We start from the raw sequence: 15,473 nt of genomic DNA, 5'->3' as shown, positions 1-15,473 counted from the left end.
CCAGTTCCATCCATGCTGCTGCAAATGGTAAGAGTTCCTTCTTTTTTATAGCAGCGTAGTATTCCATTGTGTAGATGTACCATAGTTTTCTAATGGTATGAAAACTATGGTACATCTACACAATGGATGGGCATTTAGGCTGTTTCCAAATCTTAGCTATGGTAAATTGTGCTGCTATGAACATAGGGGCGCATATATCCTTTCTGATTGATGTCTCTGTTTTCTTGGGATATATTCCTAGAAGTGGTATTACTGGGTCAAATGGCAGTTCCATTTTTAACTTTTTGAGGAAACTCCATACTGTTTTCCACAGTGGCTGCACCAGTCTGCATTCCCACCAGCCGTGCATGAGGGTTCCTTTTTCTCCACATCCTCTCCAGCACTTGTTGTTTGTTGATTTGTTGATGATAGCCATTCTGACAGGTGTGAGGTGGTACCTCATTGTAGTTTTGATTTGCATCTCTTGGATGATTAGTGACTTTGAGCATGTTTTCATATGTCTCTTGGCTTTCTGAATGTCCTCTTTCAAAAAGTGTCTATTTAGGTCCTTTTCCCATTTTTTGGTTGGATTTTTCATCTTCTTTTTGTTAAGTTGTATGAGTTCCCTGTAAATGTTGGAGATTAAACCCTTATCGGAGATAACATTGGCAAATATGTTCTCCCATGGAGTGGGCTTTCTTGTTGTTTTGTTGATGGTTTCTTTTGCTGTGCAGAAGCTTTTTATTTTGATGTAATCCCATTTGTTTACTTTCTCCTTAGTTTCCATTGCCCTAGGTGCTGTATCATTAAAGATACTGCTACAACAAATGTCTGCTATTTTGCTGCCTATGGCTTCTTCTAAGATTTTTATAGTTTCCTGTCTTACGTTTAAGTCCTTTATCCATTTTGAGTTTATTTTTGTGTATGGTGTAAGTTGGTGATCTAGTTTCATTTCTTTGCATGTGTGTGTCCAATTTTCCCAACACCATTTATTGAAGAGACTGTCTTGACTCCATTGCATGCTCTTGTCTCCTTTGTCAAATATTAATTGATCGGATGTCTTGGGTCGATTTCTGGGTTCTCTGTTCTGTTCCATTGGTCTATATGTCCTGACTTGCTTTTCTTTTATTTTTGTTAACCCTCACCCGAGGATATTTTTCCATTGGTTTTTAGAGAGAGTGGAAGGGATGGGGAGAGACACAGAGAGAGAAATATCGAAGTGAGAGACACATGGATTGGTTGCCTCCTACACATGCCCTGAACAGGGCCAGGGCTGGAGCCTGCCCGATCGCTTGGCACTGTCAGTGCGTGCGAGCGGCAGCTGCCGGCCCTGATTACTCCTCAGGGCTTCTCCATCTCCCCCTGCTCCTGAGGGGCGATCGAGGCTAGCAGCCTCCTCTCACACCCGCTGCCGGTGATGGCCCTGCTTGCACCCACTGCCTGTGCCAGAACTGCTGCTCGCACCCACTGCCGGTGCCAGCCCCACTTGCACCTGTAGCTGGCACCAGAGCCGCTTGCACCTGCTGATGGCGCTGGCCCCAATGGCTCCGCAACGTCAGTGGGTACAAGCGAGGCTGGTGCTGTCAGTGTGTGGGAGGGACCAGGCCTGCAAGGGAGGGCAGTTGGGGGTGATCAGGCCTTCAGGGGAGGGAAGTTAGGGGTGACTGGGCCAGCAGAGGAGGGCAGTTGGGGGTGATCAGGCCAGCAGGGGAGGACAGTTGGGGGGGGACTAAGGCCTGCAGAGGAGGGCAGTTGGGGGGACCAGGCCAGCAGGGGAGGGCAGTTGGGAACAACCAGGCCTGCAGGAGAGGGCAGTTAGGGGTGACCAGGCCGACAGTGGAGGGCAGTTAGGGGCAATCTGGCTGGCAGGGGAGCAGTTAGGCATCGATCAGGCTGGCAGGGGAGTGGTCAGGGGGTGATCAGGCTGGCAGGCAGGCGAGTGGTTGGGAGCCACCAGTCCTGGATTGTGAGAGGGATGTCCCAGATTGGAGAGGGTGCAGGCTGGGCTGAGGGACACCCCCCCCCATGCATGAATTTCATGCACTAGGCCTCTAGTGTGTTCTATAAATTCCAAAAGGTGAGAGAAGCATAAACACAACCCACTTAAAAAACTTAATAGTTCAAAATAGAATTTTCTATACCCCCTGTATCCCATAATAAAAGGTAGTGCTGAGGTCTGAAACCCAGATTTGGTTTTTAACTGGCCCATTGAGAAAATGTTCCCCCATATGACTTGCATCATTCGCATTATGGATAATAGTCCATTCACTTTGAAGAGAGGTGTATCTACTCCCCCTCTCTTGCCTTCATGCTCATGTTTCTTGAGGCAGCTGCTAAGAATCTTTTAGAGCCACAGTGTTGTTTGGCTTCTTCCTAAAATTTGTTCAACTGAAAAGGATCTTCCTCAAACTGAACTGTTCCTTTTTGACCTCTTTGCCTAAGACTCAAACCAGAAAACTTATTGGGAACAAATGTGTTGGTTTTTATTCTGGCGTCTAGGTAATCACCACATATGTCCTTATCCAGATTTTTACTGGGCCTGCAAATATTCTGAGGCATATATTTACCACCTCTCCAGACTTAATCATAAACATTGTAAATTACATTTTCTCCATTTGTAAAACCACTGTCCATACCCTTGGATTAGTTGAACAGCCTGGTCATACTGAACTTCATTGGAAGTTTGAGGACTTGACACACCAAGAGCAATGAGATAACCTCACTAATATCTCGATTTTTATTTCTCTGCAGTATCGACCTCTTATCAGGAGCTGCCCCGGAAAGATTCCAGTCATGCTGTCTCTCTTTTTGCCTATCGTGCCAGATTTCATCCCTCTCACATGCCTCCCTATCCTCTTTTTCCACATGGGTTTTTACCCCAGCTCTTCTCTCCCTGGCTTTCTGGGCCATTTCTCTTTGTGAGCTGTCTGTCTACTTGAGCATGCATTTCCCCAGTTTCACAAGCCTTACAATCAGCAATGTAGATGGCTTCTGCTAGTTGGGCAAATTTTTCGTTTATATGAACTGTCTTCAGTCCTCTTCCATCAGCAGTCAGATGTTTGCCTAATGGACTTGTATAGCCCTTTGCATTTTTCCAATCTGAAATATAAAGAGGAATCTTCCACTCTTATTCCTTCACAGCCATCTTTCAGGTAGGAGAATGCATGACAGGTGCTGGAGGAGAAGGTGGTCCCCGGGGAATTTTCTTATTACTCTTGAACGTTGGAGGCGCCATTGGATCTCTCTGCATTTCCACCATCCGAATAACCCTCTGTTTTGCTTTCAGAGTTGAAAGGCACTCCTTGTCGAAATGGTGTGTATCGGATAAACTGAGCAGGAGCCAGTTTATCAGCTGCTCAAACAGGCGTGGACACAGCAACCTTCTGTGATACAGATTTTTCTAAGCCCACCCTTGTCTTTTCTGTTATCTCTTTAGCAGCTTCTTCATCAGATCTTTACAGGTCTGGATCATCTGCATTCATGACTTCCTTGAGAACCAGGTCAGTGTACTCGTTGTAAATGATCTTGTCTTTAGGCTGTCCTTCTCAAGCAATTGTATCATTTTTTTTCTTTTTAAATACATTTTTATTGTTAATAGTATTATAGATATCTTCCCTTTCCTCCCTCTACACCCCTCCTTCCAGCCCCTCAGGTCTTCATTACCCTATTGCCCATATCCATGGGCTTATTTGGGTCGTACTTTATTTTTCCTTCAGTAACCATCTGAATAGCCAGTTCATTCGACTTTTTTTTCTTTCATCATGTATCCTGTGGATATTGGGCCACATGATCTCTAGAAAAGCACCTCCATCTCCAAAATCCTTTAATAACCGAGGTCTCCAACTTTTCCAGTGCCTGTATAGGGGAGATTCTCTTCAGGAGGAGACCAGTGGGGTCTGTAATGAACTCTGGGATCTTTCCTTTTCTTCAGCCTCAAGCTGGTCCTGAGATAGCTGAGTAGGTGCAGGAAAAAGCTGGTGAGCTCCATCTTCTTCCACTTGCTTCCAGCATAAGCGACCTCAGCAATATTCTGAATGTATCCTCTTGCTCTATTTTCTCCTGCCAGCCTTCACTTCAGAGTGTGCTTTAACTGCTTACTTTGTTTTGTTACTTCCTTACACTCAATAGGAAGCACAAAGCAAACTTATCAAAAATAGTAATTTTCCTGTAGAAAACATACTTTTGAAATATTTTTCTTCCTCTGCCTCTTAAATACTATTTTGGGTTAGTGAACAAAGAGCAGTCTATTCAAGCTGGTATTTCCCCCAAAATAGGGTAGGTAATTTCTTTTCCCTTCCTTCGCCATCTATTCTGCTTGATAGAAATTCACATACAGCATGTCAAGAGAAGTAGGGAGGACGCTGGGGCCATGGATAGTCTCCTACAGGAAAAACTTCAAAATTTTCCATAGAAATTGACCTGACCGCCACTCCAGGAACGACGCATGTAGCCAGTCCTTCCTATGCATGCTTGTCACATCAGAGAAAGGCCTTAACGCAGGGCCTGCTTTTCCCTCAGTATGACTTATCCTAGTGACACTTCTAATCCATCAATAGCTGTGAAAGTAATCCAAGTGGAAGCCCCTACAGGTTATCCTAACCCCCAACCCAATTCTTGTCACCTTCGTAGGAAATGAAATTGAAAATTGGTTTTGGTATATTTCTTCAGTACTATTCCATCTGCACTCTATCTGGTGGAAATTCTTCAAAGTTTGCAGCATGAAAATGGAACTCCTGGCCTCCAACACTAACTAATATGGTTTCTTCATATTTTAAATTTTTGCAGTCATTTTAATTGGGATTGTGAAGGTGGAGAGGTTCATTTAAATATCAATGCTTAAGTTATCATCTCATTCTAAAGTCTCATTTTTTCTCTCACTTCTCTTTTTTGATAAATTTATGTTCCTATGGATACTGTCTTTAAATAGGCATATCTTATTTTAAGAAAATTCAGTTTTTACAAATCTGAATCTCATTTAGCTTATTGAACATAAGGGATGGTCAGTAAGGTAAGTTGAATAAATGAATGAGAAAAAATACAAATTATAGAAAGATGACTTCCAAATAATTTTTTTGCTTTACAAACTATTATCACCCTTAATCTATAATTCATGCTCAAATTTTCATGACTAGACCTAGGGTTCAAGATGAAATGCACCTATATGGACAGTATAAGCATTCAATGAATTTATTTTTACTTATCTGCTTCTTAAGATCTGATTTTATAATGCATAAAAGGGGAAAAGATGTAGCTAAAATGCTGGAATAGTCTTCTTTTAGTTTTATCACTAATTAACCATATAACTGGTACAAACCACTTAAACTCTTTATCCACCGATTAACCTTTCAGCCAAAATTAGAAAATCAGCACTTGCTAACTACAGGACAGTACAGTACCATTTAAAGGATTAAGAAAATTATATATACAGATATAACAGAGCTTTGGAGAGAAAATGAACGTATAAAACTATTGAATAACATAAATCAGTGTAGGATGCAAAGCCTGGGAGCTTAAAAATATTGTCAAAACCACATATAGTCTTTTTACATCCTTGTGGAATCTATTGAGCAATGCAATTAAACACTTGATATTACTGAGAGAAGAGATTCAGACCCACTGCTTAAAATCAGACTTCCTGGAAAATTAATTAGGACTAGAAAAGGGGAGTTATTCTACCCAACAGAAATCACATTGCTAATCATAGAGTTTCATAAACTGAATATTCAAACATTAAAGATACAACAGATAAAACACCTATAATCTATCTAATAATAGAGTAATATGCAAATTAGCCATCACTCCACGACAAAAATGGTGGCGCCCATGGCCACAAGATGGCGGCGCCCAGTCCTCTTAGCTCTGAGCCCCAGCACGCGATCCGGGGCAAAGCAGCCGCGGGCTGGGGGGCCGGGGTCTCAGGCCGGCCGACAGCGCCCCGCCCCCGAGGCCCGGTGCACGATCCGGGGCAAAGCAGCCACGGGCTGGGGGGCCGGGGGGCTCAGGCCGGCCGACAGTGCCCTGCCCCGAGCCCCGGCACAAAGTGCGCGATCCGGGGCAAAGCAGCCGTGGGTTCGGGGCTGTCAGGCCGGCCGACAGCGCCCTGCCTTGAGCCCCGGCGCAAAGTGCGCGATCCAGGGCAAAGCGGCCGTGGGCTCGGGGGCCTCAGGCCAGCCGACAGCGCCCCGCCCCGAGGCCCAGTGAACGATCCCGGGCAAACTGGCCGCGGGCTCGGGGGCTGGGGGTCTCAGGCCAGCTGATAGCACCCCGCCCCCGTGGCCCGGTGCGCGATCCAGGGCAAAGCGGCCACGGGCTCAGGGCCTCAGGCCGGCCGACAGCGCCCCGCCCAGAGCCCCAGCGCAAAGTGCGCGATCTGGGGCAAAGCGGCCGCAGGCTGGGGGGCCGGGGTCTCAGGCCGGCCGACAGCGCCCCGCCCCAAGGCCCGGTGCACGATCCGGGGCAAAGCGGCTGAGGGCTCGGGGGCCTCAGGCCGGCCGACAGCGCCCCGTCCCCGAGCCCTGGGGCAAAGTGCACGATCCGGGGCCAAGTGGCCGTGGGCTCGGGGGCGAGGGGTCTCAGGCTATCAGGGCAGTGCAACCCCAATGCACGATCTTCAGGCCAGCGAAGGCAGCCTGGGCTGGAGCTGCGCACCCTCACCGGGCTACCCCCACTGGGCTATCCCCAGCCAGGCTGAGATGGCAGCCTGGGCAGAGGTCTCAGCCTGGCTGGGCTGAGATGGCATTCTGGGCTGGGGTCTCAGCCTGGCCAGGGCCTGAACCCCTTCCAGCGGTGGCAGCCTGGGGTCTCAACCATTGAGTCACACCAGCCAGGCAGATATGAAGGAATCTTAAATGTTTCTTTTTTTATAATATATATTTTATTGATTTTTTACAGAGAGGAAGGGAAAGGGATAGAGAGAGAGAAACATCTATGAGAGAGAAACATTGATCAGCTGCCTCTTGCACACTCCCCTCTGGGTATGTGCCCCCAACCAAGGTACATGCCCTTGACCAGAATCGAACCTGGGACCCTTGATTCTGCAGGCCAATGCTCCATCCACTGAGCCAAACCAGTTAGGATTGTCCAATATGCTAAAGGAAAAAACCCTATCTAATAAAGAGGGAATATGCAAGGGAGGGCATTTGGGGGTGACCGGGGTGTTAGGGGAGGGCAGTTAGGCATCGATCAGGCTGGCAGGGGAGTGGTTAGGGGGTTATCAGGCTGGCAGGCAGAGCAGTTAGGGGCAATCAGGAAGGCAGGCAGGCGAGTAGTTGGGAACCAGCAGTCCTAAATTGTGAAAGGGATGTCCGACTGCCTGTTTGGATAGGGCCTAAACAGGCAGTCAGACATCCCCCAAGGGGTCCCAGATTGGAGAGGGTACAGGTTGGGCTGAGAGACACCAGGGCCAGGGGACATGAGACCGTGGCCCCTGCCCTGGGGCCGGGGCCAGGGGACCTGAGGCTGGGTCGGGGGACCTGAGGCCGCATCCCTGCCCCAGCGCCAGGGGACTTGAAGCCGCGCCATCCACCCTGGCACCAGGGCCGGGGGACCTGAGACTGCACCCCCTGCCCTGGGGCCAGGGCCAGGGGACTTGAGGATGGGTGACCTGAGGCCATGCTCCCCACCCCAGCACTGGGGCCAGAGGACCTGAGGCCATGCCCCCCGCCCAGTGCCGGACCAGGGGACCTGAGGCTGTGCTCCTTGCCCCAGGGTCAAGGGACCTGAAGCCACACCACCCACCCTGGCACCAGGGCCGAGGGACCTGAGGCCGTGCCACCCACCCTAGGGCCGGGGCCAGGGACCTGAGGGCATCCTGGGGGACCTGAGGCCATGCCTCCCACCCAGTGCCGGGTCGGGGGACCTGAGGCTGTGTCCCCCTCCCTGTGGGGCTTGACGGGGGTGGGGCTGGCCAGGTCTGGGTCTCTCGTGATTTCAAGTTGTGGGTGGGCAGGGACTTGACTCTGGGTCCCGTGGTTCGCCTCAGACTCTGACAGGAGGGAAATTTTCATATACATTTTACTAATTTTCTTTCATCTCTGACACTTCTATTATAGAGAAAAGGCAAACAGCAATATTAAAGTATTTCCTCTAATTAATTCCCTTTTAACGTGCACTAATTTCGTGCACCGTGCCACTAGTAATAACAATAATGATAATGATGATGGTTATACTCTCCTAAGAGTTGAAGTCAGCAATTGCCAGGCCTTAACCAGAGGAAGAAAAAGTAGAAAAAGCAAAGATAATGAAGATGACGTGACAAAGTCCAGTAAAAGAGAAAAATAAATAGAGAAAAGAACAAAAGAATGTAAGGGGAAGCCCTAGCAGATTTGGCTCAATAGATAGAGCATCGGCCTGTGGACTGAAGAGTCTCAGGTTCAATTCCAGTCAAGGCATGGACCTCAGTTGCAGGCTGCTGGCCCTGGTCTGGGGCATGCAAGAGGCAACCAATTTAAGTGTCTCTCTCACATCAGTGTTTCTCTCTGTCTCTCCCTCTCTCCCCTCCACTCTCTCTAAAAATCAATGTGGAAAAAAATATCCTCAGATGAGGATTTAAAATATATATAATGGATATAATGGAAAGGGAATGGGGGAATGGAATAAGGAGGGTAAGAGATCAAGGAGGAGGGGTGGAAAACTTTGAAAAAAGAATGGAGATAATCATGTCTGCCTCCCTTTGAATACTGTCGCATTCATGCCCTCCCTGCAACCTCCCATTTCTGATGTCCTAGAACAGTGGTCGGCAAACTCATTAGTCAACAGAGCAGCAAACCGCGGCTCGCAAGCCGCATGTGGCTCGCGAGCCACAGTTTGCTGACCACAGTCCTAGAATATACAACCCTGCTGCTTCAATTATTTATACCTCTGATAAATGGTTTGTGATGATGACATGTGTCCCTAGAGAATCCTCTTTAGTAAAAGAACTATTACATACTAAACAGCACAATGAATTTCATAGTCAAAACAGGTATTCAAATGGAAGGTCATAATTAAAATAAGTAGAAAAATATGGACAATTCTAACATCTTTAAAAGTTTAAAAACCTCTGAAGGGGTTTAGGAGAGTAATTTATTTGAAAAAAATAAAACCAGCATGTTTAAAAATAAAGGTGTATGAATCTAGAGGATGAAAAATAATTATACAAATACCCAGAAATCTGCTATGGTGTATTATTACCTGAATTGGCTGCACTTTGCATATATACATACATGTTATAAAAGCTGTGCCTCAAATCTTAAATCTGAAACAGTGAGATAGATGCAAGAGAAGATAGACTGTAAGATTTCATTTATATGAAGTTCAAAATAGGCAAACTAATCTATGATGATCAAAGTCACAGCAATGGCAGAGGGCTGAATGAAAGGGGGCATGAGGGAACTTTCTGGATGGTAGAGGTATATTCTATATGGTGTCTGGGTTGGTGATGGACACATTTGTCAGAACTCATGAAACCATATGCTTAAAATGGGCACATTCATCATATATAAATTACACCTCAATAAAGTTGATTTGAAAAATTAAAATAAGGTTTACCAAAATAAAGTTGATTAAAATAAAGACTCAAACAATAAAATCCTAAAGGAATACAATTATTCTGTAACCTGACTCTGGTGGTTGTCACACAAGTCCATACATATAATAAAATTTCATAGAACTATAGCCCTGGCCAGATGGCTCAGTTGGTTGTAGCATCATCCTATACATTAAAAGATTGTGGGTTTCATTCCAGGTCAGGGTACATACCTAAGTTACAGGTTCAGTTCCCAGTCAGGGAGCATATGAGAGGCAACCGATACATGTATCTCTCTCACATCAGTGTCTCTCTCCCTTCCTCTCTTTCTAAAATCAATAAATATATCCTTAGGTGACGATAAAAAAATTCATAGAACTATAAACTAAGGAGAAAATGAGTACATCTAAACACTGGTGAGATTCAAATAAGGTCTGCAAGTTTAGTAGTATACCAATATAGATTTCCTGGCTTTGATAATGCACTATGGTTATATACTATGCTATCATTGGGGAAAGCTGGGAAAAGAGTACATAGGAACTCTCACCCACCATCAAAGGAGTAAGCTTACTATAGGGCAGAATCCTGCAAATACAAAATTGGGGAAGGCAAATAATTTTTTAATGTTTCCAATAAACTTGCATCTGATCTGAATTTAGAAGGGGAAAGTACATAAACAAACATTACTCTATAGATTAAAAATTCAAAACAGAATATAAATCAATTTAAACTGTAAGTCAACAAGTCAAATAGCAATTATTCCTAATTTGTGAACTAAAAGGTTGCAAATAACAAATATTTTTATGTTCAAAAACTACTCAGTGTGCACAAAGGACCACCATGTGAAGAGGTAGCAAGAGGGCAGCCATCTGCAAGCCAAGGAGAGAGGCCTTAAGAGAAAGCAACCTGCCAGCACTTTGATCTTAGACTCCCAACCTCCAGAACTGTAAGCAAATAAATTTCTGTGGTTTAAGGCACCCCGTCTATGGCGGCAGTCCTAGTAAACTAATATATTAAACTACAATTTACATAGCATAAGATTCACCTCTTGTAAGTATACAGTTCAACTTTTCATAAATTTATATAGTCACAATCCAATTTAGGCCATTTCCATCACCCCCTAAAAGTTCCCTCTCCCGCTGCCAGCCTTGGCAACCATGGATCTGCTTTCTCTGATGTATTTGCCTTTTCTAGGATTTCAGATAGATGGAACCATACAATACGAAGTCTTCTTTATCTGCTTTCTTTCACTTGGTATGCTTTTGAGGTTTGCCCATGTTGTAATATATATCATAGTTTCTTTTCATTGCTGAATAATTGCCATTACGTGGCTATAATACGTTTTGTTTATCCATTCATCAGTTGATGGACACTTGGGTTGTTCCCTGTTTGGGACTATTATGAATAATGATGCCATGAAGTTTTATGTGAACATATATTTTAATTTCTCTTAGAAAGATATGTAGGAGTGGAACTACTGAGTCATGTTGTAAACATTACATGTTTAACTATTTTAAAAACTGCCAAAATAGCAGTATCATTTTACATTCCTATCAGGAATGTATGAAAGTTCCAGTTTTTCCACATTCTTGCCAACACTTAGTATTTGTCAGTCTTTTAAAATTATATACAACCTGCCCTAACTGGTTTGGCTCAGTGGATAGAGCACTGGCCTGCAGACTCAAAGGTCCCAGGTTCAATTCTGGTCAAGGGCATGTACCTTGATTGCGGGCACATATCCAGTAGGGCACATATTGCAGGAGTCAGCTGATCAATGTTTCTCTCTCATCAATGTTTCTAACTCTCTATCCCTCTCCCTTTCTCTCTGTAAAAAATAAATAAAAATATCTTTTCTTAAAAAAAATTAATTAATAAAATTATATACATCCTAATGAGTATGCAGTGGTATCTACTCAAGTTTAAGCTCAAAAAGACAATTTTAACTTTGAGTTAATGTTTGGTCTGAGGGCAGGGTCTTAAAATTTTGTCTAATAACTGAACTTTAGGTTTTAAAAAAGATGGAATAACTCTATCTTCTTTAACAATCTGATTATCCTATATAATAAAAGGCCAACCACATTAAGCATAATGACTGGAATGACCAGAGACCAGTACCACCATGGCCCCTTGCCGGGCTGGCTCTGCCCCCAAGCAAGTGCTTAGGGGCGATCAGGCAGGCAGAGTGGTTAGGGGTGATCAGGTATGCAGACCAGCCATTAGGTGTGATCAAGTAGACAGGCAAGTGGTTAGGGGTGATCAGGTAGGCAGACAGCCCCTGACTCTGCTCCCCAAGCAAGCAGTTAGGGGCAATCAGGCAGGCAGGCAGAGTGGTTAGGGGTGATCAGGTAGGCAGATGGCCCCTCACAGGGCTGGCCCCACCTCCCAGCAAAGAAAGAGGGAGGCCCAGGCCACTGGTGGCAACTCTGTGGCAGGTGTGCAGCCGGCCAGCGATTGCCCTGCAGAGGGAGGCCCAGGCCAGCCAAGCCATCGCACCCCATGCCTGTTGCCTGCAGAGGGAGGCCACTGGTGACGGGGGGGCGGGGGGGACAGCACTGCAAAGATGGCAAGCAATGGCAGCGGCAGGGGTGGGGCCAGGTGCCTGCAGCCAGGGGAAGGAAAGCCCTGGTAGGCCCTGATCTCAGGCCAGGCCTAGGGACCCTACCCAAGGGGTCCCGGATTGTGAGAGGGTGCAGGCCGGGCTGAGGGACCCCCCAAGTGTATGAATTTTCATGCACCAGGCCTCTAGTATTTTATAACATTCCTAATTGGCTTTAGGCAAAACTTCAGGAAACCATATTCATGTATTTTTCCTTGCTAATCATATGTAATTCTAATGTACTTGATTGCTCCTTGATCCCCCTGTAGAAAAATTTAAAATTTTGGCTGGTTTGGGATGAGAAAGAGAAAAGTAGCCCCTGACATTCAGGAGCCCATTTGGCACTATCAGCTGGCCTTGGTGTTGCTACAAGCTGGGCTGGCAGCTACAGAAAAGCTTTGGTATTCTCCTGTTGAATATGAATACTTTCAAAGAACACCAACATCAGACAAGGCCAGTCTATGACCACAATGGATCAAGACAAAAACAAGACCACTCCGTAACCACATCTGAACACAGACTGAACATGAACACTGTCTCAGTCATAAAATGTCAAACATCCCCCTCTCCTAGCTCAGAGGAGTGACAGCTGCTTCTCTCCCAATTACAGCTGTAGCTTTACATTAGTCCAGCAGTCACCAACCGGTGGTCCACGGACCACTGGTGGTCCGTGAGGTCTGAAATGTTGGCGACTGCTGGTTTAAGGAAACCTTTGGAACAGCAGTCACCAACCGGTGGTCTGCAGACCACTGGTGGTCTGTGAGGTCTGAAAGGTTGGCAACTGCTGCTCTAGTCTATCTATCTATATATAGATAGTGACCAGAACGGCAGAACAACCAGAATGACCAATGGCTATGATGAGCACTGTGGTAGCCAACCAGCCTGATCCAGGCCCCAATTGGCCCCCCCAGCCGGCCCCGCCCCTGATTGGCCCTCAACACCCTGATTGGGGGCGTGGCCAGCTGGCCAACCACCCACAGCCCCTCTCCCCAGCTGGCCCTACCCCCAATCACTCCCCCAACCCTGATCGGGGGCAGGGCCCACTGGCCAACTGCCCACAGCCCATCCCCCCAGCTGGCCAACCACCCTCAGCCCCTCCTCCCAGCCGGCCCTGCCCCAGATCAGCACCCAACACTCCAATCGAGGGTGGGGCTGGCCAGCCAACTTCCCGCAACCCCTCCCCACCCTGCCGGCCCAGCCCGATGGGCCCCCATTGGGGCGGGCCGGCTGGACCCCACCCAGGCATGAATTCATGCACCGGGCCTCTAGTCTATAAGTGAGTTTTATTGATACACAATCAGAGAAGTACCCCCCGTTTCTTAATAGCAACCAATCCAGAGCAAGGCCCCCCTTCCTTATGCCCTCCCCAAAATTACCTAACACAAGCTCCAAACTTATAGGTAAACCTCTTCTAACACCTGCTCACTTAGACATCCCGTGGTTACTAAGAGTGTGTGTTTTCCCTCACTGCAATGAATAATAAACCAACTCGCTCAATTAAAAAAAATCCAGGTGACCTAAGAGATCAAATTATACTTTAAACTTTTATCTTTATATTGTTCAAAGCATAGAGATTCACACAGTACTACATAAATAATCAGCTCACCATAAGCTCAATGCCAATGAATACAAAGTTATTAAAATTATATTTCTGTGGTCAGTAGGTTTGATTATATAATTATATTCATAATAGATGGAAAAAATAAAATAACATTCTTAAATGCATTCATATCCCATAGGATCAACCTTTATCCTGCCACTTACTATAATAGAGTCATTTGCAAAATAGCAAACAAATTAGGCTAAATAGGAGCCATTGAAAAATGAAAAGAAATGAGAGCATAATTGTAGAGTCGATGTAAATGCTACTTAACATCTAGATAAAAGTCACATAAAAACATTGTCATTTGAAAATTTCTAACTAGTCTGACTTTTTACAACAGCATCTAATGATAGATCATATACAATAGCAACAACAGCATATAAACTATGAAATGCCAAATTTAAATTAATAATGAAGCAATAGGTGCCTGGTGTAATTAGAAAGAGCCCCAGGCCAGGAGATCCAGGGCCTGGGCTCAGATCTAGGATGAAATTAATTTGCTTTTAGTCATAGGCATAGGCTGCTAGTGGTAAAATGTCATTCGTAATCAGCTAGCCAAACTTCACATTACAGTCAAGACAAATGAGGCTGAGAGAGAGAAAGAGACTAAGCCACAATCACAGTTAGTTAGCTATGTGAAAATAAAAATAAAAACCTCCTTTAAAATCACCAGAGTTGGGAAGCCCTAAAGGGAGAGCTCTCACACACAGTCACCCACTGCCTTCTGCAGACTCCAGCCTGAAGAAGCATACTTTGTACTCCCCAACAGGAAGAGGCTTACTTTATTACTCCTGCAGGAAAAAGGAAGATTTTTCTCCTTGCCCAGCAACAACCCAGCCAATGAGAAATGCCACAATTCCGCCAAGAAGAAGCCATCTCCACCCTGAAGTCTCACTCTCCTCCAGTGCACTTTTGCTTATTACCTCCCCTCCCTACTTCCTTCTCTGTCTCTATAAAGCAACACTCTCCTCCTTTGTTCTCTGCACTTGCTTATGGTTTCCTGTAGCTTGCAGGTCCAAAATTGAAATTGCTCTGCCATTTCTGATAAACTCATTTTTACTGGTAAAAGAACTGGCTATTGTATTTTTAAGTTTAACATTACATGACAGTTCCAGGGCCTTCAGCACACAACCTCAGAACCCTGGCACCTGGCCCACTTCTTGTAAACAATTCCTCATTTATAGAATAAGAACAAATCCAGATTTGCTTCTTCCTTGTGGAGGTGCTGGGATGATGACTGCAACTAATTGGTGTGAGTGAACAGGTGCTTGTTTATATTTAAATGAATCCAATAAAATAGTCTTTGGAAGGTGGGTGTGTTATCAGGCAAAATTATGTTTGGGTGTTTGCATAATCCTGCCAATGCCAGGAGTTTTAATCAAGTAGAACTGTGTTTCTCAATTGGCATTTTAGGTAGAACATTCTTTCCAGTGTGCAGTTGCCCTTCCCACATTGCAGGATGTAAAATCCTAGTTGGCCCCCAGCTACCCAATAGCAGCAGCACCTCCCACTTAGGGCTGGCCCTAGAGCAAGGTGATTTAAAACATCAAAATTAATGCAAAAATATCCATGATGCCGCCAAAACCGGTTTGGCTCAGTGCATAGAGCATCGGCCTGCGGACTGAAAGGTCCCAGGTTCAATTCCGGTCAAGGGCATGTACCTTGGTTGCGGGCACATCCCCAGTAGGGGGTGTGTAGGAGGCAGCCAATCGATGTTTCTAACTCTCTGTCCCTCTCCCTTCCTCTCTGTAAAAAATCAATAAAATATATTTAAAATATATATATATCCA

General features: G+C 45.5%; 1 protein-coding gene and 1 pseudogene across 2 annotated transcripts in view; both read right to left on the bottom strand.

Moving 5' to 3' along the window:
* EFHC2 (EF-hand domain containing 2) overlaps window positions 1–15,473 on the bottom strand; it is a gene marked incomplete at both ends in the record, with an annotated part of 146,991 nt that overhangs the window by 120,661 nt on the left and 10,857 nt on the right. The window lies entirely within an intron of this gene.
* On the bottom strand, window positions 2,023–3,967 carry LOC307096062 (SNW domain-containing protein 1-like; annotated as a pseudogene). Its single transcript has 3 exons — window positions 3,643–3,967; window positions 2,249–3,515; window positions 2,023–2,040 (listed from the first exon to the last, which is right to left on the bottom strand). The product of its transcript is annotated as an SNW domain-containing protein 1-like (transcript).

Source organism: Cnephaeus nilssonii (genome assembly GCF_951640355.1).
Source record: "Cnephaeus nilssonii genome assembly, chromosome: X".
NCBI lineage: Eukaryota > Metazoa > Chordata > Mammalia > Chiroptera > Vespertilionidae > Cnephaeus > Cnephaeus nilssonii.
The sequence above is the reverse complement of the archived record's forward strand: the minus strand, read 5'-3'. Positions and strand labels throughout refer to the sequence as shown.